The 13,560-nt window shown below is 46.1% G+C and overlaps 1 protein-coding gene across 1 annotated transcript in view; it reads right to left on the reverse strand.

Annotated features, from left to right (window-relative positions):
• Positions 1 to 12,511, reverse strand: part of LARGE1 (LARGE xylosyl- and glucuronyltransferase 1) — a 522,810-nt gene extending 510,299 nt beyond the window's left edge. The window contains exon 1 of the mRNA XM_084809690.1: positions 11,384 to 12,511. The gene's annotated coding sequence lies outside the window, so the exon portion shown is untranslated. The remainder of the gene's footprint in view (positions 1 to 11,383) is intronic.
• Between the last annotated feature and the right edge of the window lie 1,049 nt (positions 12,512 to 13,560).

Genomic DNA, 13,560 nt, shown 5'->3' on the forward strand with positions numbered 1-13,560 from the left:
CATGTCAGTTCAACCTACAACTACGTTGTTTGCACAAAATGTGCAGCATAGTAGTGTAATTTGTGTGAAGAATCTGGGTTTTCTGGGTGAAACAAAACACTTGTTCTATGGCTTCAGAGGTCACCTCCCCCAGTACAGTGAAGCACATGTATGAAAAGCAAACTCTGGGAAATTGGAACCAGTGTTACAAGTGAACACAGAAAAATCTATTCATTAAATCACTGCATACCAGCCCCATGCTTTATTCTTCTGCCTCCAGATATCAGCTGTGATGGAGATGAAGCAGCTGTTGGACCTTGAAAAGCTTCTCAGCATGAAAAATGGCTCATATGCCAGGACCCTAGTCAGCCTGAGCCTTGAGAGGAGACCCTTTCCAAAGCAGCAAGGCAGTCAAATTATATAACTAAATATGAAGAGGCATGGGCTTTTGACTGGGCTAAGCTTGCTCCTTATTTCAGTAGAAGAACCTGAGACGTTTATATCTGAAGTTTTTTTTTAATCTTTCCATACTTTCTATGCTGCTCATGGTTTCATCAACATCTGTCACCCCAACCTGCAGTCATGTTTTTCCTACTTCTTTTTTTACCTAGTACTGTATAGTTGACTAAGACCTCTCCTTCAACTTGCTCCTTTAAACCATTATCATCATAAAACACTTAAACTGTATAGCTGATGCAAACAAAATGAACTGTAACAATCAAGTGTCAATACTATTGTCAATAGCACACAATATTAATTCTTGCCCTTTTGCTTTCAAGCCGGTGAAGCATGCCAATCTTTGCCTCTTTCCTTATTGTGAGATGTGTTTGTTTCTAGACATACAAACAGATATGAGATGAAGCTGGGGACTGGTCGAAAAGCAGCTGATGTCACAAGGGAGTTGATGACTCCCTAAAGCAGGGGAGAACAATAAAACTTCACTGCACAGCTCCTTGAGAGAAAGAGCATTTGCATGCGCTACCCCATGTGAAAGGATGCACATTCACCAAATGCAGCCTACTACCGACACCTACCACAAGTGCGCCTCTCCCACCAATCCCTGTAGAGTGGTTCAGAAAAAGGTGGACACGTAGACAGATCAAATCAAAGGTATGTGAGACATGACATGAGAGCAGATCCTTTAGAACCAGGTCTTATCTACACCCTAAAATAAGGCTGCAGAACCTCAGGCCCAGGGGTTAAATCCAGCCCACCGGAGGTCTCAATTTGGCTCCCTGGGGTTCTCCAGAAGGCCACACCCCCTTTCCCTGGTGCCAACCCCTTTCCACCAGCTACCAACTGTTTGGTGGATTCCCAGCTTTTGTTCCATTTCCCCCTCTCCCACTCTAAAAGGTTGAAATGCCTCTGCTAAGGCATAGTCACTGGCAGTAAGCACTTTAAGCTATAATATGCTTATATTTTTGGCTCTACCCTTTTTGCCTCCACCACCCCCTATTTTGCCTTTGGACTCTGCCCGCCACTTGAATGCCCCCCCATCTACAAAATGGCCTTAGACTGAAAGAGACCCAAAAAGTACTCCAGAGTCCAAAATTGCAACCAATGCTACTTCAAATGCCTAAGTTGAGCTCCACTAGATAGCAAACAAGCCAAAGCTCGTTGCATCATATGGCCAGTTTTCACATCCACTACAAATCATTAAACCGAGCATCTTGAATCAAAAGAACTTTGTTTTAAATGAAAGCACCTCACATTTTATGTAATGCTTTTCATCTTCAAAGCACTTCAAGGATTAACTAAAATGTACCGGGATGTTTAATTTTACATTTTTAAAAAGATTACCATCTTAAGAGAGGTGGGGAGGGGAAGGCAATGATATATGTTGACAGCAGAAGACCTTAGCGGAAAGGTAGCCTTTAACTGCTGGAAACAAACAGCCTAGGGTCATTTCACACTACCCAAAATAAAATAATCAAATAAAAATTCCACAGGAACATGCATATACCTCTTGTACAATTATAGTGCTCTTTAAAACATTGCACAAGCCACACCATGTGTACATGGCACATACAAGTTCCAGGAAGCATGATTGTCCCTGGGTTCTCAAGGTGTACAAGCACTCAATAGAATATGACTATTGTAGTTCCTACATGTGTTGGGGAGAACTGCAGGTATGTGCCATACACATGTAGAGCCCCTAATTCCCGAAATGTGTGCAGCACCCTTATTCTCACTTCAGATGTGGCTGGAATTAAGCAGTGTTTTGCTTTCTACATTCTTCATATCAGGTGACATCACTAAAGAATAATTCGGCAAAGTCAAAACATGTTTTTCCATTTCCTCAGGTATATTTGCTTAAAAAACTTGCAAGCAGTTGTACTGCACTCTTGATCAACTATATGCAGTGGCTATAGGACAGCACTGAAAGAGGGAAGTGTAGTTTCATGCAGCTATGTGCCCTCCATGAAATGAATACACTCTCCCTCGTTTTGACAAACTGTTCAGGAGGCCCTGTGATACAGGGCAAAATATATGTCTATTCAGAGTGAGGACAGAAAACATTTCCCTTATTCTGATTTGGCTTCATGAATATCACAACATAGCAGAATGAACATGATTATGTTTATGAGCATAAATTCAAGAGCCAGAAGAACTGGAACAGACTAAAGGTCCATCTAGTCTACCGTACTGTTCCGAACAGTAGCCAGTGAGATGCCTCCAGGCATGCCATGAAGGCAACACCCCTACCCTACTGCATGTCCCCAGCATTTGGTATTCTGAGGTACAGTGCATCTGAACAAGAAGGTTGCATTTAGCTATCATAGCTAATAGCCATTCACAGAAGGATCCCCCTATAAAATTGTGTATTTTTATGCCATCCAACATTATGGCCATCACCACATCCTGTGCCAGTGAATTCTACTAGTACTTTTTTTCCTGTCCTGCATCTACTGCTAATCAATCTTTTTGCAACCTGGAATTCTAATACTCTCTCTCTCTCTCTCTCTCACACACACACACACACACACACACAGAGACAAAGAGAGAGAGAGAGATCTGTTCTCTTTATACCATTCTTGATCTTATAAACGTCTACCATGTTCCCCTTACAGAGCCATGCTATTGGGGTGGTGGGGTGGCGGAGGAGGAGAGATTATGTGGTGGGTTGCTGTGGCAGGGTTGCTGCAGCAAAGGCAAGAAGTGGCTTTTTCTATGTTGTTTTTCATCCATTTCATCTTCCCTTCTGCTTCCTGCTGACCGTAACAGAAGAGAATTAATATGCCAACTCTGGGGCCGGAATCATTTTGGGGCCTATTGAAGGGGCTTAGATCCTGTGCATCCGCAACCTCCTCAGCATGCCTCAGAATGCCCCATTTTGGGGCAGTGAAACCAGTGAAACAGTGACAGTAGTGGACTCTTGCATCAGTGCACTGGAGATATCTCCAGCAGCACATGTGCCATCCCGCTGCCAGGCCTCCCTCTCCACTGGTGGAGCAGCACATCCTATTGTCCCTCAGACACCCTCCTGGGGAGCACAGAGTTTTTTCCTTATTCTACTTTTTTTCCTAAACTAAACCCCCACCCCTGGCCAAGATGTTCTGATTGAACAAGCTTCCTATCATGTTTCCTGCCTTCACTTGGATTTGGCTTTATGGCATAGTGGTGGAATGGATTTTCTCTTCCCCACTACAGCCTCCCACGTACCCCCAAGTCTTCTCCACAGCATGGGGGATCCTCCAGAGCAGATTTGGAGCACACATGGGGAGGGGCTGCAGGGGGAGGAGATGACAGGAAGTCCCACCGCATGAACAAAAGTTTATTTATTTATTTATTGCATTTATATCCCGCCTTTTTTCCTCTTGCAAGGAACCCAAGGCAGCTTACATGATCCTCCTCCTCTCCCTTTTATCCCCACAACAACAACCCTGTGAGGTAGGTTGGGCTGAGAGTCTGTGACTGGCCCAAAGTCACCCAGTGAGCTTCCATGGCTGAGTGGGGACTAGAACCCGGATCTCTGGGCTCCCAGTCCAACACTCTCGCCACTACTTCCGCTCACACAAGCATTGAATCCAACCCTACATCATCATGCTTCCTGTCTGATCCCTGATTAGGCTGAGATCCCCTCAGGAAAATGCCCTGGTTGTTGTTATTGTTAAATGGCACCCAAGCTATTCATTGCGGAAAGCACAAGCTGCAAACAGGTAGTAAAATGTGTTTGGAAATGGTCAACATGCTGGATAATTTAACTCCTCCCCCCAAGTCCCATTTTCACTCCCCAAAAAACTATGTGGGAAACACTCAGCACAACTTTGACTGGCTAACGTACAGCAGTTGTTCTCTCATTCCTAATAAGATTGGCCAAGAAGCCTGGCTCCAAATCCTTGGCAATGACAGACCTGCTCTAAACCCTATGGAAGACTGGTAAAACCTCACAGACTTTAATAGAATTTGGATCCATCTCGAAAGTCATTAATAAGCATCAAAAACGTGAGTTAGGTTCAAAATTGAACTGGAAGCCAACAGAGCACAAAATGCACTAATATGACATATATTAATGTTGACTACATTTTTCCTTGCCATGAAGACAAACATCTACACATTGTTCTAAGCCTTCCTCCCAAGCTGGTGCCCTCCAGATGCTTTGGGCTTCAACTCCCATCAAATCCCGCCAATATGGCTAACGGTCAGGAATGCTGAGAGTTATCGTCCAAAACATATGGAAGGCACCAGGCTAGTGAAGGCTGCTATAACTTAGCTATGGCTTAGAGCACTTCAGCTATTGTGCAGTAAAATAAATAAATAAATAAATAAATCTTATGCGGTTGTCTCCGACTAGTTAGATTTGGGGATATATGAGCATAGTAGTATCTCAAGCATATTATAACATCAACCCTTGTTTGGCCAAACAACAAGGTTAAGACGTAAGAATAATCATAGGAGGAACAAGTTCCTATTAGAGATCAAACCACAAGTGACTAGATTAGCTACAGTTGCATGATGACATTTCTTGGAGCCAAAACTGCCTGATTATCCAAAAGCATTAAAGAGGAAATAACTGAAATCGGGGGGGGGGGGGAATCCCAAGATTCTAGGTGAGAGCTCTTTCCAACTGCTCTAATTATATTCTTCCATTCCACTACCACCATTTATTTGTCAACACTGCCTTTGATTTTCCAATGATCTCTCTAGAAAAAGTATTAACGTTTAAAATGCATCTTTAGTTGTGGTTTTGAAAACTTGGCCAGGGAAATCTTAGACTAGATTTGTTGCATTTTGCTGAGTGTTTAGACGTTTGCCTTCCAGTTACGTGCACCACAACATCCAATTCACCAAAGTCATGTAGGCAGTACAGAAGACAGACAATGACAGCAGGTCAGTGATAGAAAGCTCAGGCAAAAGAGCTGCATTTCCTCATGTTCAGGCAAAACAAAAGTCACACGCTGATATTTGGTAAGAGCTTCCAGAAGAACAGCCACGTTAGTTTGTTGCAGCAAAACCAACAAAGAGCCATGTAGCATGAAGTGGACTCTTGTCCACAAAAACGTAACACCATTATGGATTTGCTAGTTTTTAAGGTGCTGCAAGATTCTTTGACATTTGTTAATGTCTAAAGAATTAGAGAAGTATGAGAAATTTGCTTCAACTTCTTTCACTTTTGATCAAGATTTACCCAGTTCACACCTTCCAAATTGAAGGTGCAATCTCACCTGCAATCTGCACTCCATACATTTCCAAATTTGCAATGTAATTCGCAGGACACCCCCCCCCCAATGTATTTGACAACATGTGTACATTGGAAAAACTTGCATGAAAACTGTGTACTTCTGAAAACTGCAAGCAGATATACTTTAATCAATAAGAGAAGAGTATGTACATTTCAAAGATGCGCACAATCAATGCATACATTTGGAAAAATACATACAAAAATATGCACAGATCTTCACGTGCAAAGAATAAAACAAAGCCTTTAATCTGATACACTTGAGTCAGAACAAGCTTCGAGATGGAATTTAGAGAACTTCGGCAAGCTTGAGTTTTGCTGATTCACACATCCCTATAAAGAACTGATTACCAATGTACTGTGTAAATATCTTTTACTAGAAGACTAGAATGGGGGAAATAATATACTGTCGAGAATGTGAGCTACAGCCAGCTTTACATATTGGCTCTGTTATTGGTCCAATTTCTGTTGCTGGATAGAGGCAGCTTCTCAAACTTTGCAGAAATCTTATTCAGAAATAAAAATTGTGATGTTTAAGATTTACTGGAAAAAGGAGAACAACAACTTTGCTGCTTACATTTGCATGACTGCAGATTATTTTTATCCTTTGGGAATGTGAAGGGAAAGGACTCATCCTTCCCTAAGGAACAGAACAGAAGAACAGCACTGACCGTCTTCCACAAGTTTCAGTCCAAGCCTAACTTTTTAGACCTAAACACAAGAGGGTAATATGCTGCCCCCCTCAGTTCATGAACAAAAGTTTCCATTAACATAAACAGGAGCTCATCATGCAGCTCAAGGTCGGAGTACAGTGCCAAAGCGTTGTAGTCAGGTGATTAATTCCATCACCCCTCAACCCTAATTAACCAACAGTATTTGAAACACCAAGTAAGAAGATACTATATCTCCGAAGTCAGTTTGAACTAATATCTGAGCTACAAGAGGAAAAAGTGTCATGACAAGTGTTAGATTCCGAAGAGTGACATGTAATTACTACTGTCAAAGGGAAAAGGGATATTTGTGTAACAAGAACTATTCAGGTGAAGTTAGGCAGGCTTTGTAGAACAGTGTATCACGGCAGAATACATAAAAAACATTTCATTTCCACAAGAGACACACAAAACCACATATGCTCAAGAAAACTCACACAGGAGAGACCTTGGTGCACCAACACAATTTATTTGTCAAGAGAATGACCTTAGCTAGATGAAATGTTCTTACAACTATCATTCTCTGCCAGAAAAAAGACACAAATATTCTGTTGCAAATTCCCAGAGTATATTTGGAAATTCCATATTATTCTGTACAGCAGCTTATTTAGAGTACGCTCTTAGAATTCCAGGGAAGTTCAATCACTTGCAGACAGTATCTGGCTTTTTAATATTCAGTGCTGTTCCTAGCTCTCTTTCACACATACTTCTCCATCATCTGAAAGGATTATTATCTTTCTGTATAATGCAACCTCAAATCCAACATATACTATGTGAAAAAAGAGGACAGAAGAGATACCAGATTCACAGCTATTAGTTTTAGCCCTCTACTAGTAATAGTACATCTACAATTATATTCCTTTTAGTGCATGTCCAAAGCATATAACACAGGAAAGGTATTTGCTACGGGGTTACATCAATAAAATGTTAACCCAAAGCACAGATTCTGGCAAGACTTGTGAAAGGGTCAAATGCAAGGAAGGAAATCTAGTCTTCATATAATTGCAGTAATTTCTACTTTCTCCCCCTAATACAGCTACCAGCCCAATTACCCATCACTGACTCTGCAGCCACTGCAGATTTTTACCTGCCCTCAAAGCCTTGCTGACAATTAGATTTATGATCCCAGCAAAGAGTATCAATGTAATAGGAATTCTAAAACCTGCCAAATTTAAACTTCAGATTTTCTGATTTACATTATTACAAATCTGTAGTTCACAAGGTCTGTTCCAGCTCGCTCGCTCTTCCCCCCCCAACAGCTGCAGCTGAATGCTTTGTAAGCTACTCTTTGATATTTCATGTTCATCTGTAGCACAATCCAGTATTTTCCTCTACTGAGGTTTAGTTAAGATATTTCCCTCTGGTGTAATTTCATTGTTTACAGATACCAATTTGTCTTTTAAGCCCAAGACCTCTTGATGCTAAGGGCTTGATACTCTGGCTCATTATAGTGGCTTATTGTGACAGTATCTATGTTTCCAGCATGAGAAAGAAGGCACACAAAAACCTAGTCCTGCTAGCATATTGCTGAATAGCAATCTACTCAGGACTATTTCTACACAAAGTTAAAATACTGCTATTTCCAGCAGCACGATCACAGGCACTTCTTGGAAATGCAAAGGAAAGTGTAAGCAAGCTTCAGTTCATTTATCAAAGTTCCTGTACTACTTAGATGCAAAAGTGATAATAAATAGTAATTTATATAACATTTTGGGTACAAAGTGATTTACTACACCTATCACATTCAAAAGTGCAAGTCCCCTCGCTGGGACAGTCATTATTTTTAATAGGTAGGGAACTAAGATTCAAGAAGATACACCACATATATAATATCATACACTTACTCTGCGTTAGTTGTCACCCTCATGTTGTATACTCACAGGCACTGATGTGCATAATTTAGAATCAGCACTGCATTTATTAGTATATACTGAAAGAATGATTAAAAACCCTCCATTTTACCAAGTAATCTTACATGTAAATATTAGGGGGTGGTTAGAAGTATATTAAGGCCAGGGAACAATCTCTCTTTAGTGACTTGCCTAAGAATCTATCCCAGAATTAAGATCCAGACACAAATTATTGGGGTTTAGAGATGTCCTCGACAAATTCAGCAGTCACTTCCATTCTCTTTCTCATGCCGTTTTTAGAAAAATAAATCTGTGACCAATTCCATTAGATTGAGAGCACTGACCAGTTGGCAGCTTCCAGGCACTGTTGTAGAACTCTGTGTTTAAAATTTGGGCCCTTGCCAAATTCCTCCCCATTCCATTTTCAAGTAGTAATTTAAGGGGAAGACTGATTGATGGCTCCCCAATCCAAAACATCTGCATTGGCACACTTGCCTGCAACACTGGCATAGCGTTATGATGTGCAATCTAGCCCTGGCATATTGGACGACATGCCCCATCTTAAGCACTTCTTAGCTAATGCGGTAAGTCTAATACCCACAACTTTCATGTATTTACTTGGTAGTAAATCCCACTTATTTTAGTTGAATGTATTTCCAAGTAAGGATGTTTAGGATCAGACTAAGAAAACACACAACATTTCCTAGGCTTTTTTATCCAAAGACCAAATCATGTGCTGTCCATACAAAAGTTTTATATCGCATGTTTTAGCTATATTAGATTTTGGTAGCACTTTTTAGCATGCCAAATGCATTATTTTACATCTTGCACTATACACACCTCTACCAAGTTTATGCCATACTAACCAGATTCTATACAGGACAAAGTGTAAAATGAGTAGAGAAACTCTGTGCCAACTATTCAAAATTCTACTGCAGTTTAATCCATTTTCACATGTGCCTCTTAACATCAGTCAACCATGACAAAAAAAACAAACAAACCTTAACTTGCTATTTGGCAATAACAGACCTGCCCAATAGATTCTTTCCTTTTCTAAATGAAGACAAGGCAAAAATTTTTTTCCCCAGTTTGATGTCATGCTTGGAACAGAAGTGGGCTTTGGAATGCACAATATGAACTAGGAATCTCTCAAGCAGCACTTACTGCCAAACTTTATGTTATCTCCACAGAGTCAGGAAGTTGTTGATTTGTTCCCCAAGGAGATCAGCTTAATGAACTTAATGACACAATTCACATTTATAATAACAGCAGAAATCTGTGCAAGGAAGACACCTAAGCAGTGCAAGCAAAGAACCCACCCCAATTAAACAGTCTTCTAGTTCTGTATTTAATGAGTTGAAAGCAATCTGTTCCCTGAAAGGGTCTCATTTAACTAGATTGTTTATTACGAGGGACTGACTTTAATAAATCCAGAGAAGACTGAAAAATGTTTACAGCCAATTCATCCAGGAGAAGAAGTGGACACAGCTGATAATGTGACAACTCTTTATTGAACCTAATCACTTAAGTCAAACCAGCCAGAAAAGCTTGCTTCTTGAAATGTTGAAGTGACCTTTCTAGCATGCTCATTAACACACATGCACACACTCTCTCTCTCTGGTGTGGATATAAAGCCATTATTAGTGGATACAGCTAGTAAAAGCCTTTCTGCTGTATTATCTATTAAACAAGGGATCAAATATAAAGATTTTTTTATTCTGACAGAATAAGTTTTCAAGTTACACAGGGCTGCTCATTAAGCATTCCATCACATTTTTTCATTTATGTTTTATGCCCATGGCTGGCTTTAATGTTTTTGCTGCCCAAAATGTCCCTACCTCCCCCCAAAAGAAAAAAATCTAGGACTGCAATCCTAATATACTAGTCAAAGGGAGTATGTCCCATTGAACCAAGTGATGCCTACTTCCAAATATACATTCTTAAGGATCACTCTGAACATTGCCTACACCTGCCTCTGCTTCTTTCTCCTTCCCAGACCAAAATCTGATCCTCTTCTTGATGCCCAAGATCTGCCTCACCTTGTCTCATCTGGTACAGCCACCTCAAAGAAATCTGTGCGTACACATTACTGGGACTAAGTGACAACAGTTTATCCACAAACTGTGAATGTGTGCTTCCTCTCCACCCCACTTTCAACCCTTTTTATAAGTTGCACAGAACTCAAAGGTGATGCTGAAAGGATACCCCCTCCCCCCCACACACACACTCCCCTCCCAGCATGCTGACATTCAGTCTGGAGTCTTCAGTGGAAGTATCTGAGTTGTGAGGGAGGTTGAAGTCTTATGGGGTTGTATCCAATGTTAGTCTAACTGAAGTCCCATTCATTTCAATGGGTCTACTCTAAATAGTACTAACATTGGATACAGCCCATTGAGAGGATGGCCTGCTTTGTAGTTTCAATGCCAAAATGAAACTCTTCCTGAACAGCAGATACTGCTGAAAAATAAGTTGTCTGCTTTAGTCTACTTCTTCACTTACAGAGTTTCCTGTGACTTTAAGTAATCCCCTTTCACATCAGTGGAGAAAAATCCAACAAATTCAGGTGGCAACTGCCAGCTTCCTGACTTTTGTAAGGCTTGGTTGGACAATAAACAGCACTATTTATTTGTTTGTTTAAAAGTATGTAATAGTTATTTCTATGTGGAGGAATTCAGTCGCAGACAAGTGCCTGAAGTTCCAAATCAAATCCGTTTTCTCATCTACAGCAGAGGAAGACGAGTAGCTGCGTGTGGCCAAGGCAGGCTCTGCGATAGCAGGCACATTCAGCGAGATCCGCGGGACTTACTTCCGAGTAACCATGCGAAGGAGTGGGCAGCGCGTACAGAGTGCACCTCCTGAGAGGTGGCTCCAAAGTTATCTTTAAAAGAAGCCCAACTCGTCAGGATTTGTTCAGAAATTAAAAACGGGGCAGCAGAACTAAGGCTGCAGTTCTGTTCACCCCTACAGAGAATAAACTCCTCTGAACACAGCGTGACTTTCCTCCACGTAAACATGCGTTGGATTCAGCTGCGCGGTTATTTAAAGGAGTGGGCTTGGCGGGGGGGGGGGAGGAAAAATAAAGATCAGACGCTCCCCCTTCGCTTCCGAGGCACAAAGCGGTACCAGTCTCAGCATCATCGCTCAAGCCAAAAGGAGCATCTTACCTTATCTGTTGTTGCTGCAGCTGCGGATAGATGCCCAGTCTTTGCCAAGCGGGGTTCCCCCAGCTAGGTTAGCCGCTTCTAAACCGGGCAGTTCTGCTCCACCGGACCACACACACCCGGAGCAGATGGAAACACCCACGCACGCACCCCCGCCCGGTCCTTTTATTGCTCTGATTTGTCGGGGAAGGCGTCGGGGAACGCTGCAACAGAAAGGAAGGCTCCGATCCAGCACGGTCCAGCGCTCGCGGAGGATCTCTCCGGCGGTCCCGGACGGGGGAAGCTCCGGCCGGTGCGATCTTCGCGAGATCAGCGGAGGGGGAGAGGGAGAGAGAGAGAGGGAGGGGGAGGAGGACCTGGGCGGAATCAGGAGCCCCCCTCCCCGGCTGCCTCCTCAGGGCCTGCCCGCTCCTTCTTTCTCCATACTGTCCTGGGCGGGATGCAGTCCCTTGTGGCCGGCCGTGCGCCTGGCGCGGCGCACAGGCCTCCGCCGGCGGGACCCGGACTGGGCAGGGCAGGGGCACGTCCCGCTAGCTCCGCTGCGGCCTCCCCGGGGCCTGCAGGCACGCCGGGCGGGGGAAGCGAGGCCCAGACCCGGCTTGGAGCGGCTGGCGGGGGAAAGCCCCCGGAGAAGGTCGCGGGCGACGAGGGGAGGCGGGCGGCGGCGGCGAGGGCGCAGGAGCAGCAGCCCGGCCCGGGGGGTGGCCGCCGGGTGCCGCGCCGCGCTCGGCTGCCTTCGTTTCGCTCGCTCGCTCGCTGCGCTTCTCCTCAGCAGCGCCCCGCCGCCGCCGCCGCCGCCTCTCCAAGTGCCGCCGCTCCGGCTGCTGCGCTCCCCGGAGTCAGGCTGCCCCCTCCCCGCAGGGAAGGCAGGCAGGCAGGCAGGAAGGCGGGCTGCGGGCGGCGCTACGCCAGGCTCTTCCCCAGTGTGGCTTCGGCTCGCTCGCGGAGGGGCAGCAACCCGAGCGCCGCCGCCGCCGCCGCCCCTGAGCTGGCTGGCAGCGCCAGCGGCAGGCTCGCCGTCCCCACCCCCTTCCGCGCGCCCGCCCCAGCCTGGGGAAGCCGCGGCGGCTCGCTCGGCGGCAGCCACGGAGGGTCTGTGCCGCGTCTGTCTGTGCAGCGCGGAGGACAGGCGGGCGGGCGGGAGCCGAGGCGGGGCCGACACACGCACCGCCCAGTGACAGGCGGCGAGCCAGGGCCCAACCAGGAGCCGCCCCCTGCTGCAGAGGCCCGCCCCTCCTCCCTCGCCCGCCCGCCCGCCTCACGAAGGCGCCTCCGCACGCTTGTGGAGAGGGGCGGCGGCGGCGGCGGCGAGGGCGAGGGGCTCCGTCGCTGCCCCCCGGCGTCTTCGGCACCCGGACGGAGTGGAGCGGGTCCCCCCCGCCGCTGTCGCGGGGCTGCCTGGCCGGGGGGCGGGGAGCCTGCGGGCGAGCCCCTCTCCGCCTTCCTTTAGGCTCTGGCTGCGGAGGAAGCCGCCGCCAAAGCGGGGCCGACGGGCAGCCGAAGCGGCCGCTCCGACACGCGCGCTCGCTGGCCTCTCACAGGCGCGCCGCCTGCTTTTGGGGCCTCGCCTGGCTGGGCCGAGCAGAGCGCGTTGTGCGTGGACGGCCCGCCGCCGCCGCTGCTGCTGCTGGTAACCGCTGCCCGCGGGCGTGCGGCTCTAGGCGGCGAGCCACGAAACACCCGCCGCCGCTGCCGCCGCCCCTGACGGACCGGCCGGGGGACAACCGGGCCGCCTGTAATGTCGGCAGAGGCGGCGGAGCTCAAGGCGCGGCCCGCGGCTTCTTTAGCCCAGCGGTGGGCAGGGGAGGGGAGGGGAGGGCGGGAGGCTGGCTGGCTGGCGAGGCAGGGGCGCGGGGAAGAGCCTTCCCACAGCCTCGCAACCAGCCTGGAAGATTTCACGTGTTCCGGAGCGGAGTGGCTGCCCGGTAGTAAACGAGTTCCGGGCTTTTTACGAAATTATTGTTTGAAGAGCTTTTAGATGAAGCCCAGCCAAAAACGCACTATTTCCAAGCGGCGATGTCGTTTTACCGGCACGAGCCTTGCTGTGCGTGCCCTGCGGTCTTCCCAGTTTCCATGGGGACGATTCTGAAATTAGTGCTTTCTGGGTCGCACTCCGAAGTCATAATCCGTTGGGTTTTTGTTTTTTAAACCTTGCCAGCCTGATCCTGTGCACGGGTAGC

Source organism: Heloderma suspectum, chromosome 7 (genome assembly GCF_057233095.1).
Source record: "Heloderma suspectum isolate Gila_16-S chromosome 7, 16-S_ref, whole genome shotgun sequence".
Taxonomy (NCBI): Eukaryota; Metazoa; Chordata; class Lepidosauria; order Squamata; family Helodermatidae; genus Heloderma; species Heloderma suspectum.